Here is an 11,216-nt window from a genome sequence, read left to right as displayed (position 1 = left end):
GAATACTCATAAATGTGCAATCATTTATTTCCTTTCTGATTTCATCTTCAATAATTGAATCAAGACAGCTGATAAGACCATTTTGAATTTCTGGGAGACTCCAGTAAATCTTCTGTCACCAACTATATCAGATTCTGCTAGTCTACTGTGCAGTCGACGCTCAAATACAGAATCAAACTTAGCAAAACATTCGAGCAACTCTCTATAATTACCTTTGTTCAAGCTACCTTCGGACTCATTGTGACCTCTAAATGGCAACTCTTGCTTTGACAAATACAGCACGGCCTCAGTAACAGTTTTAAAATTTCTCGATTTTGTCTTACCTCCTCATTGTGACGCTGAATCCATTTCTTCTAGCGAGGGACATAAGACAATCAATTCGTTCACTAGCTCCATACGTTTTCCATGTCTTAAATGCAGTCAAATGCGATTTAGATTTTCATGCTTCTTAGCATCAGACATAATTCTCCGCATATCGTTGTAGCCATTCTTAGTCCACGATGGCGATGTTTTGGGAAAACATTAGACATGGCCAACAAAACACTTTCTGCAAGGTTGTACTGCCACACAGCCAGTCCTTCGCCTCATACCAATCTCTCTGAAATGCTCTTCCCTTATTTTGGATAGTTAAATCAGAAGTAGGCCGTTCATGAACGATAACATTCTGTTCGACCGACGATCGAGCAGAGAACGGTTTAGCTAATAAGCTATTTACTAAATCAACATCAGTTGAGCAAATCGCAGTCGCACTTGAAGCCATTGTGTCATACACAAACACAAAATAGCAATTTGAGAGTAAACACAATGGAAAATTAATACCGACAATGACACGTAATTTGATGATCACTAATCGCTGTACTCGTATTAAAAGGTCGAATAATTACAACCTCCGCCAATTTAAAATAGCGGGAGTTCGACTATAAAAACAGCAGATTTAAGCATGCGTCAAGTCCCTTAGCCAACCAGAATTCAAAACTTCTTATATAGAATTATATTGTATGTTCCGCCCTCTGAAGATGGGCGGAATACGTGGAGAATCGCGCGAGTATGCAATGTGCGAGAAAAGGCGGTTGCTAGGTTACATAACAAATCTTGAGATTTTGTTGTATTACGATTACGAACCACCTAATAAAAGCGTAAATATGAACGAATAAAACATAATATTACAAATTGTTCGTGAAATAATGTATATCTTATGTCCAAATAGAATATTTATTATTTTTTTGGGAAATTTCTACTCCCGCCGGGCGGGAGTAGCGGGACCGCTAGCTACGCCACTTTTGAGGAGTAATAATAAAAATTGTTTAAGAAACCAAAGTTGTAATTGTGATTATTCTTCGTGTTCCGAAGATATTGGGACGGAGATCAATTTTCGGAATAATAGAACCGAACTGGTAAATCAATTAAAGAATAAACTTGGTGTAAATGAGTAGAAAGAGCAAAACTAGTTTGTGCAGTTGTTAATCTTTCAATTGTTGCAGCTAATATCGCTGTTCCTGAACTAACTTCTGTTCCATGACAAATTTCATCACCTAAAATTAAACTGTTATAATTAGCTAGCTTTAATATAGTTGAAAGATCTCTCATTTCGACCTCAAAAGTACCTTGGCCTTTATGAAGATCATCTCCCCCTAAAATACGAGTAATTAAATAATGATAAGGTCTTAACCTAAATGAATCTGCAGCTACATACATTCCTGCTTGAGCTAATATTACGTTGACTCCAATTGCTTTAAGTAAAGTGGATTTACCTGCACCATTTACTGAGAATATTAACATTCCTTTATCTTCTAGACTTATAATATGAGCCACACATTCTTCTTGAGTGTTTAACTATTCTACTGATGGATGTCGTAAATTAATTACTTCAATTAGACCCTTGGATTGTTGGGATTTTGTTGGTTCCAAAAAAGGTTTAGTATAATTAAATTTAATAGCCGCGATAGCTCCGCTTAATGCAATATCTATTCTAGAAATCATATTTTCTAAAAGCGAAAATAACTCAAAATAAATAACTTTATTTATCAAAATTTCTGAATCACCATCTGAATTTGCCCAAATTACTATTTCTCTAATACGATAATTAATTAATAACCGAACTACTTTATCTCTGTCCATCCAAGAGACAAGAAACATTATACTATGACCATTCATGGCTGAAATAAAGTAATACCCAATAAGTCGTCCTGAGAAAAATAGATTGATAATACATATGGTAATTCCGAACAATCCTCTAAGTTACAACTAGGAGAATAAACCTGAGATACTGCACGTTGTTTTGGCCCCGATTTACCAGTAACTAATTCATCAATAACTATAGCAGTCCAATCCTTATTCAATAAAGTACTTAAAACTGAGAAGTAAGGGAATAAGTTGGAAACCCCATTTGAAGTAAAGATCTTCTAATGATTTTCATATCAAGTAAAGAGGCAACTTGTTTAATAGAAGGTATCACCTCTAAAGGCTTACTCCGCATGAAGGACTCAATTAATAACTCGGCTTGAGAGTATGCTTGTTTTCTACTGGGGGTGTCAGGCTCATGCAAAAGTTCATAGAACTTACCAATTTGAATAAGCTGGATGACTGATAATCCATACTTAGAACAATTCTCCTCTGCTAAGTGAAAATATTGCATAGGTATTTGATTCGTTTTAATTTAGGGTTAACCTCTCAATAAATTTAGGCTCGAACAGCAATTGCACCACGCAAAAATTTGACCAAAAAGCGTATAGAGCACACGAGATTCAAATAGAAGTAAAATAGTAGAAGCCAGTAAAACTAGCTCTACACACATTAACATAATAATTAAATTACTTCTACATGTTTGTAAATGTAGATCGTCCAGGTTGATATAGTCCTGAGAAGGACTGTTTTTGTTGTTGTTGACTGACGTTTCGACAACCTTAGCGGTAGTCATCTTCAGAGTCAAAGGTAATCATTCCGATTAATAAGATGATAATTGATAACATTAAATAATTTATGCGCCAATACTAATTAGAAGCTAGTTTTCCCACTCTAAACCTCCTTCTATCCATTCATAAATTAACTCTAAAGTTAAGACAAATAAAAATAACATAACAACCCAATATCCAAATAAATGTAAACCCATATATGTAACAGCCCAAGGAAATAAAAAAGATAACTCTAGATCAAATATTAAGCACAAGATACCAATTAAGAAAAATCTAACGGAGGAGGGATTTCCCGGATTATCAAAAGGGTCAAATCCACATATATAAACTGACACTTTTTCCAAGTCGGGTTGTTTATATCGTAATAGATAAGATGCTCCTAAAACTACAATTGATAATGCCCCACTAATGATAAATAGTATTATTATTCCTTTGAATTCCATGTTCCTCTCCATATTCCTAAGCGGAGACGTGCATTAGCACTTTACCAGACAGCACCTGAAGGGGCTTCTGCTGATTTGTAGGAAAAGATCTTGCCTACTACGAGATGATTCCTTGTGGGAATTATATAAAAAAGGTGAATTGGGCTGTTTAGCTAATAATATAGCCCCTATCATAGCGACTGGTAGCACGAAGCTAGCAATTATTACTAATTCATAATAAGTAGTATAACGATGACTTCAAATTGCCCCAATGTTAGTTCTTGATCCTATCACAGGATTGCTGATATATTTAGGGATATTGGTTAGTGAAATATAAAATAGTAATATAACAAATAATCCTACTTGTAAAAAATGTGAGTAATCTTGAGAGTTTACTTTATTAGGCTGTTGAGTTAACATAATGACGAACAGGAATAAAATAACAATAGCCCCCACATACACAATTATAAATATTAAGCGTATATAGTCTAATCTCAACGATATAAACATAACAGCAGCATTAACAAAAGCAATAACTAACCAGAATACTCAGGGGCAGATCTAGGATTTTTCAAACATCAGTCATGAAACGACGTAGGCGCTTCTCACCTGGGGGTCTGAGGTATTCTCCCCTGAGAAATTTTGAATTTAAGAGCTTTGAAAATGCCTTATTCAGCGTTTTAGATCAATACAAAATGTATTTTGTGGGCATCGTTTTTGCGTAAATACAACACATTTTGCTTACGTTTTTTTTTCAAAAATAAATGAAGTGGACAATACTTGAATGTTTTGCCAAATATATGGCCCATTAGCATGCCTAGGAACGCAAAATTCATTTTACAATATTACTATTCCGAAAAGGACATGTCTTTAAAAATTTCTACCAAGTTACCAGGCATAGACCCCCTAGAGACCTCCATTCAAACCTCTATGTAATAAGTTAAGTTAGAAATTTGGTACTACAAGTGACAGTTCATAGATATAGAAAAGCTCAGACTTCAAAACATGCAAGTTTATTGTAACCTTTTATCCATCTCCACATACAGTGCCAGCAAATTCACCTTTCTAGAGAAAACTCAAATATTTTTTTTGCCAAGGGTTAAGCAAAAATTATCAGAGTGAAAATTTGCAATTAAGGACAGCTTAATGCCATTAATGTTTATTAGGCATTTCACTAGACTATTATCTTCTCTAAGTATATGCAAGGTGTGCTATAGAGCAATCACTAGTAGCATTGTATTTTCAAATACAAAAAGAATGTAACCAACATGTATATAATTATATAATTACATGAATGTTAAAATTGGTTCATGTGTCATGCTTACTGGTTATGATAAATATCTTTTCGTATGATAAAAGCTTGCTTAAAGGTAAATCTGAAATAATTTAGCTTAGAAATTATAATGATCATCAGAAAAATTACCTAGTGATCAAGAAAAATACTTTGTTGTTTTGCCAAATTTCAAGGTTTATCTGCATACATAGAAACACATTTTTACTTTATAGAAAATGCTTTTCATACATCAATAGCCCTTTGGAATTTATTGCAAACAATCTGGTATGAGCTGTAGATCAACACACCTTGACATCTCTACATGAGGTGTTCAGTTAGAAAAGGGAACAATACGTGACATGGGACAACATTTCATGTATGTGAAATACTCAGGTTTAATACCATTCCAGTCAAATTGTCAAAATAAAAAGCTTCATGGATTAGAAAAGACTCAAATCACATGTTATAATAAACAGCTTCTCATGTAATCAATGTTAGTTTTCTCAAATCTTAAACAATGTGTAGTGTAACTGTCTAATGATTGAATGATCAATAATCATAAACTGAAAAGCCCCAAACATTTGTTTATGATAAAGTAAATAATAGCATGGCGCCTTATGGCTACAGATTTTTTGTCCATTGAAATATATTTGCAGGAATGTAGGATTACGCTGCCATATAACGGCCACGATTCCCCAAGCACTAAAGAAATCATAGCTAAAAGTCCTTCGGCAACAACAATTTTAGAAGCATCAATCTGCCTACCATACGCCATATTGACATAAATCGAATCACATACTTGCACAAATTGACTTTGCTATTTTACATTCATGCATACACTTCAGTAGTCCTTTACTTAAGATTTTGGATGTAAATTTCTGCTGATAAAACTCAAAACAATTTTGGCTTGCTTTTGAACATCAATGACTGAAATGTTGCTCGCGAGATCGTCTTTGCCAAGCATTTACAATTTATCTATAAATTTTTCACCCTCTTGAAAAAATTCACAGTTTGGACAGCAGCATTCGTGTCAATATATGATTTTGTAAAAGATTTCTATAAATTCCATCTGATTGTAGTTTAGTTTCTATCATGCTTTAAAACATTACTATGAAACGCTCAAACATTCAACTCAGACCGTGAGCTTGACTATGTTAGTTCAGTTGGCTTTCAGTCGAAATCGGTCAAACCAATCACAGTAAGACAAAAATTTCAACGAACCAATTACACGATAGCAATTGGACTCCCTTATAGGTCCGGCGACCCCGCTTATCGGTCGAGATTAGTCTAGATCGTCCACTGATCTGGCTATTGACCAATGAAATGGCTTAAATAAGCGTTCTTGAACTCCGTTATCGGTCGAACCAGTCGAGCCATCCCGCTTATCAGTCAGCCAGTTAATATAATTCTATATAAGTTTTAATCTACTGATCTGTTTACTAAGGTGATATTTGTATAAGTTTTCATACATAAAACAGAATTTTGATGATGAAATCAAACGATTACAGAACAAAAATTTAATGATAAAAAAATTGTAATCATTAAATTTGATAAATAATTTTTGAACTACAAACATATGTCGCGTGACTGATTTGACATAGCCTAGATCCGCCCCTGAGAATAATGAATAAACAGTATTCGACCTAGATACAACCATAAGACTAGCTCCAACTATTCCTAATGAGAATACTATAAATAAACTATTCATATTATTTAATATAATTCCCTGCAGACATATTGATCTCTGTAGGGGCTACTAATTGTCATCGCCCACCTATTCTTAATCATAGGACTAACATAACACTATATGTGCCATTCGTATTACTTACTCGCCTATACATATTGTGTTATTACTAATAATTAAAAGAATATAACTTACATGTGTTAATGTAGGTTTAAAGAATTATTGATGTAAATAACAGTTAATAGGCAAATCCCATATGCTTGAATCGAAGCCACAGCAATTTCTAGTAAGGTTATGAAAACTATCACTAATATTGGGGCTAAGCTTAAAACTAACATATCATTACTAATCATTGTGAATCCAAAACTTGCTAATATAGCAAAAAAAAGGTGCCCAGCAGATAAATTAGCAGCTAATCCAACACCAAATTTTATTGTTTTCTATCTTGTGTATAAAAACAAAATCGTTATACTGTTTTTCAAGTAAACTATTTAAACCCGGGAGTATCGTTACATGTTTGTAAATGTAGATCGTCCACGTTGGTATAGTCCTGAGAAGGACTGTTTTTGTTGTTGTTAACTGACGTTTCGACAACATTAGCGGTAGTCATCTTCAGAGTCAAAAGAGCAGTAAACGTCAGGTTAGCACTAATTCACAATGACAATACACATTTCCTGTACACACAATACAATGACGTAAGAACCAGTCAACAAATACCTAGCCTGGCGTTTACTCCTCATTTGACTTTGAAACGTAAGTCAACAACAACACAAACAGTCCTTCTCAGGAATATACCAAACTGGACGAAAAACATTTACAAACATGTAACAATACTCCCGGGTTCAAACCATTTACTTTAATATATTCTTTGCCTTTTAATTTCCTTTTGAAGCTCTTTCGTATGTTTCTTCGTTTTCTCAGCAGCATGTCCAATTTGTACAGTTTTTTGTAGTGTTGATTCTGGTTCTCTAAGAAGAAGTTCACGAAGACGGTTATCATTAAGTCTACATATTATAATGTCCAAATATACACAGGATAAAACTATCTCGACCAAATCTCACCATTAAGCAGCAATCCATGGACGCCAAAACCACTTTCCAGAAACGACAAAAGAATAAGGATCGCAGAGACCTTCACCGCTACAGACTACAAAAACCGTGAAAATATCTTTACCAGCGCAAACCATTACACCAGCAGAACCAAACCTGCTCGAACTAGTAACCACAAGCACAGACTACTTGATTACAAAAAGAAAGGACTACAGAAGAAGCTTTACACAATGAACGAATGACACTTGACACCTACCTATTATCTGCAACTGTACAATTCTACATCTTTAAAAAATTTAGGGGGGAAGGATTAAGGAAATTCATATTGCCCATAGTTAATATGGAAAGTGCACTCAAATTTTATTGTTTTCTATCTTGTGTATACACAAAAATATAATATTTTGTTGGAAACATTTGACAAAGATTCATATTTCGTAAAAAAGGCTAAGTCCTATCTAGAAAAATGTCAAAAACTTGATGTCGATAAAAATAAGATCATTTTCTTCTTTATAACACGTCTTTTGGTTTAACTGCCACTAGTAATAAATATGAAATAATTTATAGCAGCAATTTAGGTCAGAGATCACTGGAGTCACATAATTCAAACACACACACAACACGCAATAATTTTTCAACGAAAAAATTTCTTTACGACTACATTTTATATTACAGTGCAAAATTAATAAAAGTCATGCAAATACTTAAATCAAATCAATTAAATTGTTTCATTATATGTTTTTGCAAAATTATTGACACACATATCAACTTCCTGTTTTCGTCCTACAAAATGAACACTTCATTTCCTTCAAATGGACAGTAATATCACATAAACATAGTTCCATGCAACAATAAATCATTGACTAATAATGTAACTAGCCCACTCGTGTTAGTCCTGCTATGCAAATTTTTGAGCATCATCATCATTCATTTCTTTAGAATACGGTCACATAATTTTCAATTTTTAAATTTGCACAGTAAAACTTAATGAGTGAACTGGCTACACTACATTTATTGACGACACATATAAAAAAACCATAGAAAATTTTGAAAATAACCATTGAAACATCCATAAAGAACTTAACTTCCTGAAAAAAATGTTCAAAGTGTCGTATACTTCTCATCGGTGTAGATTGAAGTTACTTTCACATATTGATTTTATTGTATGCTAGACATACTATTTATATGAAAGAAAGTAGACATGAAACTGTCACTTTAGGTTGAGGCATAGGCAAAAATGCTGAACGATAGCCCATTGGCTACAAAACCTTTGTAAACATGCGACATTCTTCTATTCTCTCTCATAAATGTTCAGTCACTTTAATTGTTTGCAATTTTTAAAAATTAGAAATTCCTTTAAAAACGGTCGTGTAGATGACCATTTTTTCACTTTCAGGTTTCAAAAGTGTTGTCAACAAAGTCAATCACTAATATCACAGTAAAATCACAGAGCCTTTGTCTTCCAGGTCTGCTTGCAGATGAAACTTCATGGTTTGAGAAAAATAGAAAACTTTGCCACCAAGTGCTTTAGTAGATAAATTAGTCATTCCTTTGGTTTGAATTTAGACATTAAAAATTTTCAATATGCCATAAATTAATACATATCAAGTCTCGTTGGACATCCATTTCCAGTATGCTGACTGATCTTTGAGTGAATAAAGTTCTTTTAGTTGTTTAACACTTTTTATTACAAATACGCTTTAATTAAGTTCATGGGCTTCGCTTGTCCAACAATACTAAGTTCTCTTTTGTCGCAGGCAATAATTGATACGATTGATTGACAAAGCACAGATGTTTACAAAGCAAAAATTCTTGATTTAAAATTTCTCAGTAAAAGTCATAGGTGTATCCTCAAACATCCTTTCACATGCAGCATTGTAGCTTCTGCTCTTTCTTTATATTTGCAAACTCTTTATAGCTTTTGTTAACTTTTCTCGTTCGTACAATAACACATAGTTTGGAGCGTTTCAAATCAAAGGACACTTGTTTATCACAAAATTGAATGTCCATTATGAAGTCGATTTTTTATGTACAGTTTACTTTTTTACATGTTTCTTCACATTTCGTGGTGCACGTGGTTTGGTTTTCTGTGTAATTGCTTTATAATACTTCTTGCTTAAATTTACTTGAGCATTCATACCAGTGAATGTTTTGTAGTAAAAGACAGTGTAAATTACAGAATGAATAATAGAGTGAATTTAAAATTATTTAGATTGTAATGTCATTGACAAGAGCCTCTTTAATAATAAACTTTAACAATACAAATTAATTTGTTTATCCGCATATACATGAGCTTGGCTTTCAAAAATGCTCTACCTTCTTCAAAATAAATCTTTACGAAGATCTTTACGAACCACAATACACTGCTCTGCCCATGCTTATTGTTAAAATTTATAATTAATTGACCCTCTCAATTGTGCAAGAATTGAATACGTTCGTGCTGACCTTTGCCAAGCTTAACCCAAAACCTTATAACAGTAATCGAACGAAATACCAATATTTTAATAATTTATACAACATATTCTTCGACATATTCTTCTACAAACATTTAGACCGATTCGGGCAAAGAGTTTTTTGAAGAATATATCGAAGTTTATTTTGTTGAAACTGCAATGGAATAAGTCCTTTAATGTCTTTTTTTGTTTGTTAACAATTCTTGACTGAGACTAAAGAAAACAGTTATATCACTTTTTGATTGAGACAAAATGAAACAAAACACACTGTGTCAAAGATTTCAATCAATTGTTTCGTTGTTTGCCAATTTTTAAACAAAAAAATTGACAACAACGTTAACAAACATCTCTTTTGACTAACATCATCATGTCCTCCTCACCTTATTGTCTAAGGATGTCCTCAACTAATTCCCAAGGAAGAGGTACTTTAGCAACTGCTAATGTATTTAAAAGTGACTGAAATTTTTTTTACTGATTTGAAATGAATATAATTCCCCACTTATTCTTTTTAAGGAAATTTCGTAATATTCATTGAGATCTGTGAAAGTAAAACTGTTGAAACGTTAAAAATCTCTGAAATCAATTTTTCATTTAATGTTAAAAACGTGTCTTTAAACATCTTTTTATGTGCAAAACTGTCGTTTGTTTTTTCTCTCTATATTGCAAAACTTTCTCTAACTTTTGTTAACTTTTCCTGTTTGTACAATAACACATGGTTTGGAGTGTTCCAGTCTCAATGGTATCACGATGATGAACTTCAATCATGAAGTCATTTTCTAATGGAGTTTAGGAGTTACTTTTTAACAATCAGTGAGAAAGACAGCCAAAATTTTAATTTTGCTAGAAAAACATATGGCAAAAGTACCATTGCTTTATTATAAATTTAAATTTCTCAAATGCATAAAGACGCAAATATTCATGTAACAAAAGTAACAATTGGGCTGTCTTTATCTTTGTTAACAACTTAATACATCGATGATTTGTATATAAAAACGCAATAATTAAAATGAATCAAAAATGCTTTTTGTGCAAGATAAATTGATGAAATTTCTAATAACTTGCTTTATGTATAAAATGGTAACAAAAAACGTTTCCATGTGCAATATTAAAACTATTTTGCATAAAATACATTTGCATGAAAATTATGATTACATGACGTTTTAACAAAACAAAACCTTAAGTGCAATAGCAAACACTAGTTTGCCTTTTCTATGTTTGTGTAACAAGATAAAAGTCAATAAATTTATTTCGTTGAACAAGTAAAATTATTGTCTGACACAAAAGTCCTTTTTGCTGTTGGTTTGTCTTCGTTATTGTTTTTCAATTGCTATCATTAATTGATGAAGTTCAGTTTTCCTGCATGATCTCCAAAATTGTTGACATTGTCAAAGATGACTACCGCTAAGGTAGTCAAAACGTCAGTCAA

The 11,216-nt window shown here is 32.9% G+C and overlaps 1 long non-coding RNA gene across 1 annotated transcript; it reads left to right on the top strand.

Annotated features, from left to right (window-relative positions):
- The first annotated feature begins 1,391 nt into the window (after window positions 1-1,391).
- LOC124450685 lies at window positions 1,392-10,663 on the top strand. Its single transcript, XR_006950172.1, has 3 exons — window positions 1,392-1,545; window positions 3,739-3,746; window positions 10,653-10,663. It is a non-coding gene; the product is annotated as an uncharacterized LOC124450685 (long non-coding RNA).
- Window positions 10,664-11,216: the final 553 nt, after the last annotated feature.

Source organism: Xenia sp. Carnegie-2017, unplaced genomic scaffold (assembly GCF_021976095.1).
Source record: "Xenia sp. Carnegie-2017 unplaced genomic scaffold, XeniaSp_v1 HiC_scaffold_24, whole genome shotgun sequence".
In the NCBI taxonomy this organism is placed as follows: Eukaryota; Metazoa; Cnidaria; class Anthozoa; order Malacalcyonacea; family Xeniidae; genus Xenia; species Xenia sp. Carnegie-2017.
This window is presented reverse-complemented; position numbering and strand designations above follow the sequence as displayed.